Source organism: Heteronotia binoei, chromosome 16 (genome assembly GCF_032191835.1).
Source record: "Heteronotia binoei isolate CCM8104 ecotype False Entrance Well chromosome 16, APGP_CSIRO_Hbin_v1, whole genome shotgun sequence".
In the NCBI taxonomy this organism is placed as follows: Eukaryota; Metazoa; Chordata; class Lepidosauria; order Squamata; family Gekkonidae; genus Heteronotia; species Heteronotia binoei.
In genome coordinates, this window is record NC_083238.1 from 20,071,367 (window position 1) to 20,090,299 (window position 18,933).

The window sequence follows — 18,933 nt, forward strand, 5'->3', positions numbered from 1 at the left end:
AATGTACTGTTTTTACAAAGCTTGATGCTTCATTTTGACAACCTGAAACTGTTTGGCTAGATTTTTTTTGGAGAAGAAGGAGAAGGAGGAGGTTGACTGAATGTTGGCTGGATGGGAGTAATCAGGAGCATTGCTGTAAATCCCACTACAGAGCAAGGATCTGAGCCCAAGTTTCCACCATCCAGATCCAATGTAACATGATATGTTGTAGAGGCACAAGAAACCTTGTCCAGTTACCACATCTGGGTTAAGCTTTCTGCTCCGCTTCTGTCGCAAGTATTTAGCCTGGACGTACCCAGAAGTCTGAGTTCTTGGCAAGAGCCAAAGAGCTCTTAGTCCATGATTTGCTACCCTTGTCTTTGACTGACCCTGGGGAATAGATCACATACTATCTCTTTTCCACATGCGATCTGTTTGCTTATTTCTTTTATTCTATGCTATGACAGTCTTGAGCATCAATAGTTTAGCAACAAAAGAACAACGATAATGATAACAACAAATACAACCATGACAACTCGAGAATAAAGTTGTCCAGATCTATCTACTGGATTTGATTATGTGGGGGGGGGGGGGATTGGCAGCTGCCAGAATGATATTATGGTCACTTCCAGCTGAAAGAATCTTAACTTACAAAGGGCTAAGAGATGAACCAGATCCTTTTAAAAGGGAGAAACAAACATAGTTCTATACCTGTGGAATTTTGGACAATCCAATAAACAACGGAGCAAAGTGTCAAGACTCCCTGCGTTGCAGCTGCAAAGTCTGTCGGCTAATGGAATCCTTCCAAAACGGTCAGAAAATTCTGCCGTTGGGACTGAATTAAAATGAAACGACATAAAGGCTTGTCGGTATTTAGGAACCATTAGGTAGTCAAGATACAGTGAGCTAGATCTGGATATGCCAATCCAAAGTAGAGAGGAGAACAGACTCTACCAACCTGAATTCTGGTACTGAGCCCATTCTGGTACACATAAAGACATCTCAAAATCAAATTTCTAATAGAGGTCAGACTGGGGAATCGATATCATTAGGAGAAATCCCCAGCCAATCCAGGTAGGAAGTTTCCAATTTCTGCCAGGTTGTTTTAAAGGCATCCATCCTCAGTTAAAACAAAAAAAGCCAAAAAGCCCACCCATTCCCAAGCAGGCAAAAATTAGCTTGAGCCAGAATCTGAAAGCAGATGTCCAGGTTCTTGCCCCCGGGGAGCACTCATGTGACCTAACAATGAGACCCAATGCCTTGGATCTAGAGAATCTTCCTTTCTTGAGCTCATAGCTGGACAACACGGATGTTTAAAAATAGCTGAACTTGGAAAATGCAGTATAGTTCAGCACGCATCATAAACAAAGAAACACACAACACCACACAATGCACATCAGCGAGCTTTCTCATCCAACGAAACGTTTCACAGACATTCCTACTTCAGCTTGAAAAAAAACAAAGAACCAGAACACAAAAATCAGTTGTGCAACAGCGATAAGGAGGGGGGGGGGGAGGAAAAGACTGAATACCTACCATACAATCCTCAACAGGATTACACCTTTCTAAACCCACAGAGATCAGTGCGCTTAGAAGGCTGTAACTCTCCATAGGATGGCCCTGTTAATATGCAGGCAAGCCAGTCTTCCAACTAATTGCATTAGCAAGCCTACTGAGCAAAGGAACAACAATTTGCAGCCTGAGTTTAACACGTGGCATTAAAGAGATTGTTTTTGTCTTTCAAGATTACAAACTGGGCACGGCATACCCAAAAGTTGCCCTGATGATGAGTTGGACTACTAATTTTGGAGATAACCGTAATACATAAATACACGATGATATATTGCTTCGGGGGAGGGGGGAGAAGCAGGGATCCTCTCAAACTTCCCGAAAATGCTCCTTGCTCTGTGTCTGTAACCTTCTACAGCAGCAAAACCTGGCAGCGGTCAGCTTTTATTCAGGGAAAGAGGTGGGAAAAAGAGAATCAAGAACTGGTGAAGCACACCACACACAAAATGTCAAACCTGTCAAAACCTTTCTGAACACCATCATCACACACCATCCCACAACTACCTGCAAAGGTTAGCTCCAGCTAGTGCTTTAATAGATGGAGATTTTGCAACAGTATATTATGTATTAACATAAGCTGTGTGTGCCTGTATACGGAGACAATGCGATGCATACAACCACTGCAGGAACCTCCAAAAGCTAAAAAAAAAAGTCATGACTCAATGGTGCAGCACAAGCTTTGCATGTAGAAGGTCCCAAGTTCAATCTTTGGCGTCTCCAGTTGAAGCAGTAATGTTCACTCCGTGGCTCCGAAGTCATATATGACTATTGGACATGCCACCTGTGGCTCTTCTGAGCACTGCTCCCCAATGTGGCACCCACCACATGTTCCAGGAAAGTGGGCAAGTCGTTGAGAGGTGGCTTGCACTTTCAAACGACTGCTCTTGGGGAGATCATAGGACAGGCAATACACATGAAGCTCCTTGAGGTCTGTGCCTTGTCATGGATCAAAAGTAAAGAGCTCAGTCTTCTCCAACAATTCCGACCCTTCTCCGTTGTCTCAGCACCCTCATCCCAGCTCCAGGGCAGCTGCCAAGAAAAGAGTAAGCTGGCTGTACGGAAGAAAGTGTAAAACCACAATCACAGCAATGACCGGGAAAAGCATAAGCTAGCCACAATGGGCTGGTGATGGTTTTATTCCCCTTTCTCCATGGCCAGCTTGCTTTCCTCTTAGTACTTGGGCAACCTCATTCTTTTACTTGATCTGTATGCAGAGGAGAGGGCAGGAAAACAGAGAAGCCCCTCCCCTCACCCCAGATACACCAGGGCTGGTTGAGGTTCAGCAGTGGTGCGGGCAGAAAACCCCACACATGCAGGTACACTCTTAATTAAGAAGCTCACAGTTAATATTAATAGTTCTGTCACTGCACACATGTTTGATGGAGTGGCACACAAGGCATACAGTAATGTGGCTCCTTTGGTTGATAGTAACGGCAAATGTGGTTCTCTGGATATTGCGGCGTGATTACCACATAGTTAGATCAAGGAGAAGGTGCTGTGAAAGCCTTCTGTCTTGAACCCTGGAGAGCCACCGACAGTCAGAGGAGATGATATTGAGAATGATTCCTCACTAGCAGTTGCTCTCCCCCTGGGCTTCTGCTTTCCCCAACTCAAGTGATCGATTCCCCACCAGTTAATGTGTGGGCACATTTTGATCCACAGCTCCCTCCGATTTTACTCAAGGTTTTCTTGCTCTTGTTTTTTGGGAGAGCAAGAAACTGCAAGGGAAACTGGAGGGAGCAGCAGATCAAAATATGCCTGCAACAGCAACTGGTGGGGAATCAATCACTTGAGCTAGGAAAAGCAGAAGTCCAGGGGCAGAGCAAATGCTAGCGAGGAATCCGTCCGATTCCTCACTAGCAGTCTGACAAACGAATCGTCTGACTTGGCATAAGACTGCTTGACACAGAGGATTTTATGGAGCACATTCAGAGGCATCAAAACACAGACGTACTCCTAACCAGTGCTCCCTCTAAGCTGAGTTAGTGTGAGCTACTGCACAGATTTTTTTACCCTCCAGCTCACACATTTTTGCCTTAGCTCAGGAAGGATGACCCCAGAGCACAGTCATTTAAGCAGTAGCTCACAACTTTCATGCCAGTAGCTCACAACTTTAATGTCAGTAGCTCACAAAGTAGAATTTTTGCGCACAGGACTCTGCAGCTTAGAGGGAACGTCGTTCCTAACCCCCTCCATTCAGCTGTAACACAATGGGGTATGAAAGTAAAAGACTGGATTCCTTAGGCAGATAATATTTATAGAGGTGACATTAAGATCAATAGTATACTCACAGAAATGTTATGCATGAATGAAAGAAGCATATTAATCATGCAGGAAGACTCACCAGAGAGCCTCGCTCCTGTCAAGCGCACCCTCAGCCACAAACCCATATTTGCCTCCGCATAAGATGTGGAATAGCACTGAAAAGGGAGGGGGGGGGGATTTCTTTGCATTTCAGAACTAACCTAACTTTCTTAATAATAATTGGAAGCTCACAGAACTTCATCTTTTTAACACTTCTGTTTTAATAGGCAGCTCCAGCAAGCGTATTGTGTGCCTTGGTTTCCAAGTCACCCATTGCAAACTTAGAATACCGCAGACACTATAGGGATTTTTTTTTTTTTGAACCAAAAGCAAGAAATAATACATGCAAAGCATCTTGTAGGGTATCGAGTTCCTCGGGTAAATTAAGCTTAAATTAAATGTCAAAGAGGAACGAAATCTACTGAGGAAGCCGACACTTGACCCAGATTTACCATATTTTGTCAAGGGTATAAATTCAAATTAGTTTTGGAAACTAATATATTTGGGCAACCCTATCACCCTTTCATACAAAACAAAAGAAATGTAGAGTTTCCACAGGGACCTACACCACTGTGTTTCAAATTCCAGGACACTGTGAAGCTCAAAGTAAGAAAAGGTGTATTGGCTGAAAGAAACATAATAGAATGGTTTTGCGAGACATTATAAGCATAACACATCTCCAGTTGAGAACAAGCAAAACTCTTCTGGCATTGTGGACGTGAATGAGATGCGGGGAGGGGATTCCCCCTCCTGTAAGCTGATTGCATTCAGCGTTTCAACACCACAATCATTCCGCTAAAATACATATCTTTTGCCTACAGTTTTCCATTGATTTGCTACCTTTTTTTTTTTCCTAGCAGAAGTTCAGTGCTCTTAATACATATATAACTGAGCAAGATTAAAATTCAGCCATCACTGCATTTCTGTACTGGGGGAAAACCCAACAAGCTGAATAGCTACTTACTCATTGCCCTTCATTTTAAGTCCATGGATGACTGCAGAGTAAGTAGCAATGAGGAGGATAAGTTATGAGTCAAGCACATACTTGCATACGTACAGAATACAAGACTTAGCACTACTATTTGATGGGTGAGGAGCAGGTACTGTTGGTGAAGACCCTTCCCTGTCTATGAGCCTAAAGACCCAGTACCAATCAGACAAGACAATCCAGAGCTCTATGGATCTAAGGTTGTACTGCATAAAAGTAGTTGCATTGGGGAGGGGAGGCCCACTATCCCCATAAATCTTTATAGTACTACCCTTAAATGTCCTTCCTAAGAACACAATAACAAAAAGGTAACCACTGAACAAAAACTGAAACCTTCCTTCATCCTAAAGAGCCTTCCTCCGTCTTAAATGGCTCTTCCTCTGTTGGATACTGCCCATTATTTAATAGAGCATATCAGTTAATTTTAAAAGAATAAATACGTATAATTTGTTTTCTTGCACTGAGAATGAGAAAGCATTCACGACTCATCTTGGTGACTTTCAGGCAATCCTAGTCATGAAGAGATTCCACTTGCTTCAGACCAGAACCACCTTGAGACCCATACATGGAAGGCCATGCTTCAAAAACAGAGACAGAAATCGTCACGAAGAGATTCCACTTGCTTCAGACCAGAACCACCTCGAGACCCAAACACGGAAGGCCATGCTTCAAAAACAGAGACAGAAATAGTCATGAAGAGATTCCACTTGCTTCAGACCAGAACCACCTTGAGACCCATACATGGAAGGCCATGCTTCAAAAACAGAGACAGAAATAGTCACGAAGAGATTCCACTTGCTTCAGACCAGAACCACCTTGAGACCCATACATGGAAGGCCATGCTTCAAAAACAGAGACAGAAATAGTCACGAAGAGATTCCACTTGCTTCAGACCAGAACCACCTCGAGACCCAAACATGGAAGGCCATGCTTCAAAAACAGAGACAGAAATAGTCATGAAGAGATTCCACTTGCTTCAGACCAGAACCACCTTGAGACCCAAACATGGAAGGCCATGCTTCAAAAACAGAGACAGAAACAGTCACGAAGAGATTCCACTTGCTTCAGACCAGAACCACCTCGAGACCCAAACATGGAAGGCCATGTTTCACAAACAGAGACAGAAATAGTCATGAAGAGATTCCACTTGCTTCAGACCAGAACCACCTCGAGACCCAAACATGGAAGACCATGCTTCACAAACAGAGACAGAAATAGTCATGAAGAGATTCCACTTGCTTCAGACCAGAACCACCTCGAGACCCAAACATGGAAGGCCATGCTTCACAAACAGAGACAGAAATAGTCATGAAGAGATTCCACTTGCTTCAGACCAGAACCGCCTTGAGACCCAAACATGGAAGGCCATGCTTCACAAACAGAGACAGAAATAGTCACGAAGAGATTCCACTTGCTTCAGACCAGAACCGCCTTGAGACCCAAACATGGAAGACCATGCTTCACAAACAGAGACAGAAATAGTCACGAAGAGATTCCACTTGCTTCAGACCAGAACCGCCTTGAGACCCATACATGGAAGGCCATGCTTCACAAACAGAGACAGAAATAGTAATGAAGAGATTCCACTTGCTTCAGACCAGAACCGCCTTGAGACCCAAACATGGAAGGCCATGCTTCAAAAACAGAGACAGAAATAGTCACGAAGAGATTCCACTTGCTTCAGACCAGAACCGCCTTGAGACCCATACATGGAAGGCCATGCTTCAAAAACAGAGACAGAAAGCACAGCAAGATGAAGCTGCTTTCATTTTTGTAGTTGTGCAGAATAAAGAGCTGGATAGGTAGAAATTTTCATACCTGCCCAGCAACCTTTACCTACCAACTTGCCACCTTCTATCCCACTATGTTATTGTTGTTGTTCTTTTATCAAACTATTGTATTGAAAGCCAGAGTGGTCTAGTGACTAGAGGATTGGGCTCGGAACTGTGAGACCCAAATTTGAATCTCCACTCTGCTATGGAAACTTGCTGGGTGGCCTTGGGCAAGTCCAAGGGTGCCCAAACTTGCTTAATGTAAGAACCACATGGAAGAAACATCAGATGTTAGAGAGCCGCAAGACAAGGAAGGAAGGAAGGAAGGAAGGAAGGAAGGAAGGAAGGAAGGAAGGAAGGAAGGAAGGAAGGAAGGAAGGAAGGAAGGAAGGAAGGAAGGAAGGAAGGAAGGAAGGAAGGAAGGAAGGAAGGAAGGAAGGAAGGAAGGAAAATAGATGGGCAAGAGGGAGGGAGAGGGGGGAAGAAAGCAACTTTACCTTTAAATGCATTCTCCAAGTCACTGGCTGGCTTGGCTCGGAAAAGTGATTTAAGGAGACAAATCTCTTCTCCAGTCTCATTGACGGGGCAGCTTCAAGAAATGTGTGAAAGAGTCACACATGGCTCCTGAGCCACAATTTGGCCACCTCTGGGCTAGTCACACACACCCAGCCTAACCAGCCTCACAGGGTTATTTGCAAGGATAAAACTGAGACAAGGAGAATGGTGCAAGCCACTTTGAGCCATCCCTGCGGAGAAAGTTAGAGTACAAAGCAAGTCAATAAATAGAATAAACTGTTAAGGGTACAACAGCCTCATCCCGCTTTCTTTTTGAACAGCAATCCCTGAAGTGATTCCATGCCGGGGCAAAGATACTAGCCATTGACCTTGTTGACCCTTTTCAGTATTGAACTATTGGTAGTGCTGTGCACTGACCTCCATGACCAGGGAAACCTAGAGTTCTTGCCAGCTGGACGGCATGGAATATATAAGACCCTTACTCGCGACCCAGAACCTTTGAGATCAAAAGGAAAGGTGACCCCTTCAACTTATGTGTAGCCCCCTTCTGAATCCATTTATACAGAGGCTCCTTCATCAGGAAAAAAAAAGTATCATCTCTGTGCCGATGATGCTGTGTGATCAGTTAGCAATTAGCCCTACCCCAGTTTAAACTCTACTTAAAATCTACTGCGAGATAAGAAGGTTTAGTCCTGCCGATTTTGGAGCCTGTACTTACCCCTAATCCCCTTCAGGACCTGAGGCCTACAAACATCTGTCTCTCCTCGTCGAAGCCCGTACAGCACTTCTGCTCAGCACAGCAACACCTTCTAGTGGTTCTGACAGCAAACATCCTTTGCAGCCTTTTTCCAAAGATACAGAACTGTCTTCGGGAGGACATTAGCAGATCAAACATATGAACATATATATGAACATATGAAGCTGCCTTCTACTGAATCAGACCCTCGGTCCATCAAAGTCAGTATTGTCTTCTCAGACTGGCAGCGGCTCTCCAGGGTCTCAAGCTGAGGTTTTTCACACTTATTTGCCTAGGTGCGAAAAGTTTCACAAGTGATGCAGGCCTGAAATGTTTAGAAGAGCTATTGACTTGTAAGGGTGAGTGATGGTTTTACTCCCCTTTCTCCATGGCCAGCTTACTCTTCTGTGGGTGCTCCCGCAACCTCATTCTTTTACCAGATCTGCATGCCGCGACGAGAGCAGAAAAGCAGAGAGAAAGAGAGAGAAGCCCCCACACACACACTCCAATTACACAAGGGCTGGTTAAGGTTCAGCAATTATGGGGAGAGAAAGCCCCACATATGCAGGGTTATTCCAATAATTAACATCTCAATAAATATTGACAGTTCTGTTATTGCAAACCTGGGTTTGGTGGGGTGGCACACAGGGCGTACAGTAGTCACGTGGCTCATTTGGTTGACAGTAATGGCAAATGTGGTTGTCTGCAAACTCTGGGGAGATGACCACAAAGGAAAAGGATCTGTCTTAAACCCCAGAGAGCCACTGACAGTCGGAGGAGACAACATGGAGCTTGATAGGAGCAGCTTATAAAATCTAGAAACAATGCAAAGAAGTAGTGGACATCATACATCAAACAATGCAGAAAACTGACTTCTTAACTAATTATTGCTGACTGTTTTATTGGTTATTTTTGAAGAAGAAGAAGATATTGGATTTATATCCCGCCCTCCACTCCGAAGAGTCTCAAAGCGGCTCACAATTTCCTTTCCCTTCCTCCCCCACAACAGACACCCTGTGAGGTAGATGAAGATATTGGATTTATATCCCGCCCTCCACTCCGAAGAGTCTCAGAGTGGCTCACAATCTCCTTTACCTTCCTCCCCCACAACAGACACCCTGTGAGGTAGATGAAGATATTGGATTTATATCCCGCCCTCCACTCCAAAGAGTCTCAGAGCGGCTCACAATCTCCTTTACCTTCCTCCCCCACAACAGACACCCTGTGAGGTAGATGAAGATATTGGATTTATATCCCGCCCTCCACTCCGAAGAGTCTCAGAGCGGCTCACAATCTCCTTTCCCTTCCTCCCCCACAACAGACTCCCTGTGAGGTGGGGTGGGGCTGGAGAGGGCTCTCCCAGCAGCTGCCCTTTCAAGGGCAACCTCTGCCAGAGCTCTGGCTGACCCAAGGCCATGCTAGCAGGTGCAAGTGGAGGAGTGGGGAATCAAACCCAGTTCTCCCAGATAAGAGTCCGCAAGTTAAACCATACACACACAAAAAAGCTTTCTACCATCTCCATTTAATCCTGAAGATGGATCAATACCAAGACTCAGATAACCTGGCCATGTGGATCCATGCCATATTGACCACAGGACTACACTGTTGTAATGCATTCTACATGGGTCTGCTCTTGACGTCAACTCAGGAACAGCAACCAGTACAGAACGTTGCAGCTTGGTTACTAACAGCTTACTTGATGGCATAGGCATATCACTCGCATTCTGCAGCCGCTCTTTGGCCACTTATCAGTTCCCAGGTCCAGTTCAAAGTACTGGTTGTTGCCCACAAAGCCAGTCATAGTCAAGGACCCTCATATCTGCAGGGCACCTGCCCTTCCTCTGCTCCCCCAGGACGGCTTCATTCACTTGAGCAAAAACTGTTGAAGGTGACACCCTACAGATAAGATCAATGTGCTCTTCCTCTTTTGGCTCCCGTGTTGTGCAACAGCCTGCCTAAGGAGGTCAGGGAGGCCCCCACATTTCTGTCTTTCCTCAAATGATGTAAAGCAGAATTGTTCAGAAGTGCATTTTTATAAAGGCAATAATGCCACGATACAACTTAATTGTTCAGGAAGACATGTTTATAAAAGGAACAGGACTGTAAATTATGCCACTGTATATAGAGAGCCAGTTTGGTGTAGTGGTTAAGCGTGTGGACTCTTATCCGGGAGAATCGGGTTCGATTCCCCACTCCTCCACTTGCACCTGCTGGCATGGCCTTGGGTCAGCCATAGCCCTGGCAGAGGTTGTCCTTGAAAGGGCAGCTGCTGGGAGAGCCCTCTCCAGCCCCACCCACCTCACAGGGTGTCTGTTGTGGGGGAGGAAGGTAAAGGAGGTTGTGAGCCGCTCTGAGACTCTTTGGAGTGGCGGGCGGGATATAAATCCAATATCTTCATCTACTTCACAGGGTGTCTGTTGTGGGGGGGGAAGGTAAAGGAGGTTGTGAGCCGCTCTGAGACTCTTTGGAGTGGCGGGCGGGATATAAATCCAATATCTTCATCTACTTCACAGGGTGTCTGTTGTGGGGGGGGGGAAGGTAAAGGAGGTTGTGAGCCGCTCTGAGACTCTTTGGAGTGGTGGGCGGGATATAAATCCAATATCTTCATCTACTTCACAGGGTGTCTGTTGTGGGGGAGGAAGGGAAAGGAGGTTGTGAGCCGCTCTGAGCCTCTTCGGAGTGGAGGGCGGGATATGAATCCAATATCTTCATCTACCTCACAGGGTGTCTGTTGTGGGGAGGAAGGGAAAGGAGATTGTAGGCCGCTCTCTGTCTTTGAAAGGGCAGCTTCTGTGAGAGCCCTCTCCAGCCCCACCCACCTCACAGGATGTCTGTTGTGGGGGAGGAAGGGAAAGGAGATTGTGAGCCGCTCTGAGACTCTTTGGAGTGGAGGGCAGGATATAAATCCAATACCATCATCATCATAGTATGTATTATCTGTTTGTTGTATGCTTTTTGTTGCATCCTGCTTTTACTGTATTGTTTTCTACTTTTGGGATATAATTTTCTGCATTGTTTGATACAGATGCCCAGCAATGTTCCCTCTAAGCTACAGAGACTTGTGAGAAAAAAATCTACTTTGTGAGCTACTGGCATTAAAGTTGTGAGCTACTGCATAAATTATTGTGCTCTGGGGATCTTTTTCCTGTGTGAGCTGGAGGTCAAAAATCTGTGAGCTAGCTCACGCTAACTCAGTTTAGAGGGAACACTGATGCCCAATATTTCTTTGCATTGTTTCTTAATTTTATAAACTTGTTCTATCGACACACACATGCAGACAGGTGGCATGGAAACAATGCCGATGAACAGAGGGCTGCAGCAACCTTTGCATGATTTAATTACAGAACTACAGGGGGGGGGGCAAAACTTTCCCCTCTCCCATTGAGGAGCCAACACAAGTCCAGGTCCAATCATTCATCTTGGAGCCTGACCACAATGGTGGCAGTTCCCGGGCACTGCTCCGAGCCTGGAGCAACTACTGGCATCTGCCACCACACCAGGCCCTGAGTGGCACCCAGTAGCCGCCACTAATGGGCATCATGGCTCCCTGCAGCTGCTGTCAGGCTCTGCCACTGTTCCCAATTGTCGCCACAGAAGCAAGGAAAGTCCATTGTCCGTGCATGCACAGACAACACTTTTTTAAAAAAAATTAAGAAATATTTTAATTTGGGGGAGGGGGGAATGTAAACATTTCAAATATTTCTGCGAACCTGAGGAGTCTGCCAAGTGTACAGAAAAAACTGGTTAGTGCCCGTATAGCTTCAGTATGCAGATTTAGGTATCTGCAGATTGGGGCCACGCTTTGCTATTAGTATATGGATTTGTTTTAAAAATAAACGTACTCTACATGAGTCTGCCCTTGAAGTCAACTTAAGAAGATAAGAACATAAGGGATGCCATGTTGGATCAGGCCAATGGCCCATCCAGTCCAACACTCTGTGTCACACAGTGGCCAATATATATACACACACACACACAGATATATATATATATATATTTATACACACACAGAGAGATATATATATATATACACACACACACACACACAGATATATATATATATATATACACACACACACACACAGATATATATATATATATATATATACACACACACACACACACACACACACACTGTGGCTAATAGCCACTGATGGACCTCTGCTCCATATTTTTATCCAATCCCCTCTTAAAGCTGGCTATGTTTGTAGCCACCACCACGTCCTGTGGCAGTGAATTCCACGTTAATCACCCTTTGGGTGAAGAAGTACTTCCTTTTATCCGTTTTAACCTGACTGCTCAGCAATTTCATTGAATGCCCACGAGTTCTTGTCTTGTGAGAAAGGGAGAAAAGTACTTCTTTCACTACTTTCTCCATCCCATGCATAATCTTGTAAACCTCTATCATGTCACCCTGCAGTCAACATTTCTCCAAGCTAAAGAGCCCCAGGCCTTTTAACCTTTCTTCATAGGGAAAGTGTTCCAAACCTTTAATCATTCTAGTTGCCCTTTTCTGCACTTTTCCCAATGCTATAATATCCTTTTTGAGGTGCGGTGACTAGAATTGTACACAGTATTCCAAATGAGACCGCACCATCGATTTATACAGGGGCATTATGATACTGGCTGATTTGTTTTCAATTCCCTTCCTAATAATTCCAGCATGGCGTTGGCCTTCAGTTGGTGCAAAAAACTTCAGTTGGTGCAATAGGTATTGCATGCATATTACATCCATTCTTCAATCACTCCATTAGATGCCCATCAGTTACTGGGGTCAATTCGAGGCACTGGCTATCTCTCTCTCTCTCTCTCTCGGCTTGGCTTCGCGAACGAAGATTTAAGAAGGGTGCAATAGTCCAAGTCCTTTATGGCTAAGGACCCTCGTATCTACAGGACAGTTTCTCCCCCTGTGTTCCATTCCCCCTTTGCTCATCTGAGCAGGGCCTTCTGAAGGTGCTGGACTGCAAATGCACCAAGATCATCAACTCCCTGTAAACAAACCTGCTATTTTTCTGGCATTCTGCAAACTATGTCAAACAATTGTTGAGGACAACATTTTGACAAAGGTTAAAAAACTATATTATAATGGAATGGTTCAGCAAGGCGCTTTTATAAGAAAAGCAGAACTGTGGACTGTGCCATTGTGTATAGAATTAATATTATTGATTGCTGATTGATTATTCATGCTACTGATGCACTGTGTAGCTACTCTGACTCTCAGTGAAAAAGGCAGAGCATAAAGGAAAACACAGAACAGAAAACACTTCCAGAACGAGAGAATGGGAAAGGGGGAAATGGCGCATCTTTTGTGCAAAAACAAACTACCCAATTTCTGTTGTAGCTGCCTCAGGGCACGTTTTCTTTCACAGTTCTGTCGCTTTCATTCTTATTTTACCTGCCTAAAAACAGGATCTGACAAAGACCAAACATCTTTGCTCTCTTCTTTAAGGTCCACTGCTACTTTCCCCAAGCTTATCATCAGGTTTTACAGTGGAATAGCTAAAAATCTCATTTTAGGCTTTTAACAGTGATTTCTTCAGCTCAGACCATACTTTATCTGGGGTGCCAAAATTATTTAAGTGCAGCTCTGTCTGCTTTCAAGGCTATCCCCAAAAGTAAAGAGCCTGCCTCTATCTTCTCATTTATTTATTATTATTTATGATGTTAGACTTATATCCTGCCCATTCTATGAAGACTTAAGGTGGCTAACAACATAACATAACAATGTCAAAACGGTAAAACAATAAAACGGTCATCGTACCATTTTCGCACACAGCTTCCCTCGCAGTCACAATCCTGTTCCCTCCGCAGCATCCAGTCGGATTTCCCACCATCTGCGCCGGAGTTACAGGAAGTGCCGCAGCTTCTGCGTAGCAAACGTAAACTGGGTTTTAGCAGTTTACGTTTGCTACGCAAAAGCCGCGGCACTTCCTGTAACTCCAGCGCAGATGGTGGGAAATCCGACCGGACGCTGCGGAGGGAACAGGATTTTGACTGCGAGGGAAGCTGTGTGCGAAAACGGTATCAGATAAAATCACAATGGTGCTACTTCATCTATTCAGGCAAGGTCATATAGTATTTTCCTTTCTCCAAAGCGGTCAGATCCTAGGCAGATGGTATTAATGCGAGATAATCCAGGGGAGGTGGCAGCCCTCTCCTGCTTAAGCACCAGCCATTTATTTTTTGCTGTTAATGCCCATCTCCTGCTCCGTTGAGGTTTACCCTCCATCTTGCTCTAGACTCCCAGTAACTGCAGACATTCCCCTCTATCCAAAAAAAATTGGCTTCAGACAATTTATAACCAAAGCAATGTCCTTTGTAAATGTTGCATTAACTGCACTAACTTATCTATGAGCTTCGCTATGCACAAGGCCTACAAAAAACTACATTGTCACCTTATTACCCTTGTTTACGAGCCATGTACATTCCATCAGCTTCACCAAAGACCAGTTACTATAAAATGCAAGGCTGTCACTGAGACACAGCTGGAGGAGACAATCTTATCAGACAACTAGGATCAGATTTCAGGGGCAGCAGCATGCCTATTCTACACTAGTAATACCCAGTCATGTGGGGCTGAAAGCTTTCCACGGAAAATTGTCCACCCCATGTATATAAATATAGTCAGTTTATCTATAATTGCCAGAACTGTTGTTCTGCAAACCAATCACATTAGGTAGACCAAATGTGGGATAGGAAGCATATAAACTCCAGTGCTTGTATGTGGCCCAGGCCTGCGCCAGTTTTACTTGCCTTCTTGAGCTAACATTCTTTAAATTTGCACGGGAAGGTTTTCCCAGAAAACCCACATTACTGGTGATTCCCGGGGTAGCGCCCATGGACACCATGAGTCTTCTTCTGCCTTTCATAGTACCCATTTCCTTCTTCCCCAAAGCAAAGTGCCAGTATTGCTTTCTTCTACTCATGGGAAGGGATGAGGAGGTGCTTCAGAAGAGCCCAGAAAACAACACCTTTGCATGTAGAAGGAACACCCATTTGGAAACATCTGCCCCATCATAGCAGAGTCCTTGGCTCAGAACCTCCCAACTGTTTGTGAGTGGTGTGACCCCAGTCCCTGCAGTGGTCATTTTGTGATTGGTATTCTACCAGCCATCTGGAAGCCATTTTATGGTCGCACTCACTACCTCTTCTCAAAATAGAAAAGTGCCCACAGCCTCAACAAGTTTGGAAGTCCCTGTTCGACACACTCAGTCTATATGCCACATCCTTGACTTTTGCCACCGCTTCTGGAAAAGAAGAAGATGCTGGATTTATATCCCGCCCTCCACTTCGAAGAGTCTCAGAGCGGCTCACAATCTCCTTTACCTTCCCCCCCTCAACAGACACCCTGTGAGGTGGGTGGGGCTGGAGAGGGCTCTCCCAGCAGCTGCCCTTTCAAGGACAGCCTCTGCCAGAGCTCTGGCTGACCCAAGGCCATGCCAGCAGGTGCAAGTGGAGGAGTGGGGAATCAAACCCGGTTCTCCCAGACAAGAGTCCGCACACTTATCCACTACACCAAACTGGCTCTCCGAAATAAAATAGGAAAGAATCTTATAACCAGGGGTGGAATTCTAGCAGGAGCTCCTTTGCATATTAGGCCACTCCCCTGATGAAGCCAATCCTCCAAGAGTTTACAAAAAAGAGCCTTGTAAGCTCTTGGAGGATTGGCTACATCAGTGGGTGTGGCCTGATATGCAAAGGCGCTCCTGCTAGAATTCCACCCCTGCTTATAACTCCCATAAAGACTGAAGTGTTTTTCAAAGCACAAATTTATGGGCTTGCGAAAGCTTAGTGATAGTTTCAAGAGACCACAAGACTCTTATTTGTGTTGCTAAACAGAACTGGAAAGGGGGGAGTATTACTCCTTCCCCTCCTTCCGGCTGTGGTGAAGATGATGGAGGACTTTGTATGAGGCACCGACTTCCTATATCTTAGCTGCTCTTCGGAAGCAAGTTGAAGCGGGTCTTCTCAGAAGTAAGCCCACTTTTATTTAGTGGAGCTTTTGCCCAGAAAAGGCTACAGCCTTCGTTAACAACTTCTTAAAAGAGGACCGCAACGTCGCTTGGATTCCGCACCATCCACATTTGGAAATGCCACCCAACGCCAGTCTGCAAAAGGTGTCTGCTTAGCAGGCTCCAGATTTCCACAGAGAGAGAGAGAGAATTTCCCTCCCTCTTCCTCGGGGAATCCTCAGACAGGCCCAACTGCGAGAGGTCGATGAAGATTTCTGTGCCTCTCTCCAACCACCTCCCAGAATCCTGAGGGGCCCCAAAAACGGCAAGGAAAGAAAGTGTTCCCTGCGCAACACTCTCAGAAGTTCTCTCCAAGGTCTTCTGGCTTCGTGTTCTTAGCGCTCTGTTCTCTCACGAGTGGGTTCCTTTTTCTGGGGGGGAAACGCCTTCCAGAGACGAGCCCGCTTGCCCCACTTGCCGTATAGCTTTCCCTGAAGAGAGGTCGAGTTTAAGTTGTCCTGCCCGGGCTGGGGAAGCGGGTGGCCAGTCGCAGCTGCTTCTTCTTCGCCAAGGACGTGGCGCAAGCCCTCCAGTGCAATTCTGAAGAATGAAACCCTTCGAAGCCCCTATACTGCAATGGATTGGGAAGGGTGTCACTCTGTTTTAGATGGCACGGATTCAAGCGGCTGGCTAGCTGCGATGGTCGGAAGCAAGAGGACAGAGTTGGAGTCCAGTGGCGCCTTCAAGACCAACCGAGTTTCATCCTGAAGATAAGCTTTCGTGTGCAGAAGAGGAAGATATTGGATTTATATCCCGCCCTCCACTCCGAAGAGTCTCACAGCGGCTCACAATCTCCTTTCCCTTCCTCCCCCACAACAGACACCCTGTGAAGTAGATGAGGATATTGGATTTATATCCCGCCCTCCACTCCGAAGAGTCTCAGAGCGGCTCACTATCTCCTTTCCCTTCCTCCCCCATAACAGACGCCCTGTGAGGTAGATGAAGATATTGGATTTATATCCCGCCCTCCATTCCGAAGAGTCTCAGAGCGGCTCACAATCTCCTTTCCCTTCCTCCCCCACAACAGACACCCTGTGAGGTGGGTGGGGCTAAGAGGGCTCTCCCAGCAGCTGCCCTTTCAAGGACAACCTTTGCCAGAGCTATGGCTGACCCAAGGCCATGCCAGCAGGTGCAAGTGGAGGAGTGGGGAATCAAACCTGGTTCTCCCAAATAAGAGTCCGCACACTTCACCCCTACACCAAATTGGCTCTCCTGTTGTTCTCAAAGGTGCGGCAATGAGGCTTTGTTCCGCAGAGACATGGACTGCCCCGCGGCTAAGCTGGCGATGGCAGAATGCCATAGCCTCCTTCGCCGCCTTCTTATTCGCTCCTCTCCCGACTCGGATGGAGACTGGAGGCGTCCTCGGGGCAGGGACCGTCTCACGAAGGCGCGCCAATAGTAACCGCTGCGGATGAGTATCAGCAACCCTTCCTACCCTAGTATCTCATTGGCGGTATGGTACATGATGTCGCATAGCATGGGAACATCACGTAGGGCTTTGTCGATGCTAGGAGAAATCGGTGAGCGTCGCTAGATTGCCCAGCGCTCAAAGACAGTGTCGGAAAAGAGAACCTAGGCTTGCCACCATCCCCACCCCCACGGCGTGCTTGCACTTTTGACATGCAGAATTTGTTTTAACGCCTCTTCTCCGGATCTGCCAGAAAGAGCTCAGCTTCGGCGGGTGGGGTCACGCAGAACCAGAAATCCTTCCCCTCCCCTCTGGCCTTCCTAGAGGAAAAGAAGGTTGGGAACGACCGTCTAGCGAGCTGGTCCATCGAGCTCCGAATTCGAGTCTCTGCTTAGAGCGGCTGTCCAAGGTCTTTCCCAGCACTTTGCAACCCGAGGTCCTTTCACTAAACATATGAGGCTGCCTTCTACTGAATCAGATCCTTGGTCCATCCAAGTCAGTATTATCTTCTCAGACTGGCAGCGGCTCTCCAGGGTCTCAAGCGGAGGTTTTTCACACCTATTTGCCTGGACCCTTTTTTGGAGATGCCAGGGATTGAACCTGGGACCTTCTGCTTCCCAAGCAGATGCTCTACCACTGAGCCACAGCCCCATTCATGGCTCTCCAGGGTCTCAAGCTGAGGTTTTTCACACCTATTTGCCTGGACCCTTTTTTGGAGATGCCGGGGATTGAACCTGGGACCTTCTGCTTCCCAAGCAGATGCTCTACCACTGAGCCACAGCCCCATTCATGGCTCTCCAGGGTCTCAAGCGGAGGTTTTTCACACCTATTTGCCTGGACCTTTTTTGGAGATGCCAGGGATTGAACCTGGGACCTTCTGCTTCCCAAGCAGATGCTCTACCACTGAGCCACCGTCCCTCCACTGGGAGGAAGCACGACAGGGATGCCCGAGGACGCCATGCCCCCCCCTCCAATGCTTTGAGAAAGCGGGTGGGGCCAGGTGGCGCTTGTGCCCATCAGGGCTTCGGGTTGGATGTGCGGGTGAAAAGGCGTCCTGTTACACGGAGCTTCTGCCTGACGTGTGGAGTCATGCCTAGCCTGGCGCCCTGACATTTGGTGGTGGGCTCCCCGCGCCCCTCCGCCGTGGCGGCCGTTTTGTGGTTGCGCCAGGCCCACCCCACACAGGCTCAAAGAGAATCGGGATCGCCGATGATCCAGGGCAGGGGTGGACAAACATGTGGCTCTTTCACGCATGCTGTGTGGCTCTCAAAGCCCCTACTTCCCCATTGGCCGGCTTGGAGAAGGCATTTGCCTCTAAATCCCTTCTCCAAGCTAAACCAACCAGCGGCTTGGGAAATGCATTTAAAGTGGTTTTCTTTCCACCTCTCCCTCCCTCCTTTCTCCCCATCTATTTCCCTTCCTTCCCTCAAAGATCTGACGTTCACGTCTTGTGACTTGCAAACATCTGCCATTTTACTCTACGTGGCTCTGACGTTACGATCGGCAGCGTTTTCGCTCAGCCCGGAAGCGGCATTCTAAACAGACCGACTCGTCCGGAAGCCCCACCAGCTTCAATGGGGCTTATTCTCCAGTGAGCGTGCAAACATTTGTTGGATTTAGTTTTTCCCAGCTCCAGATTTTGTTTTTTC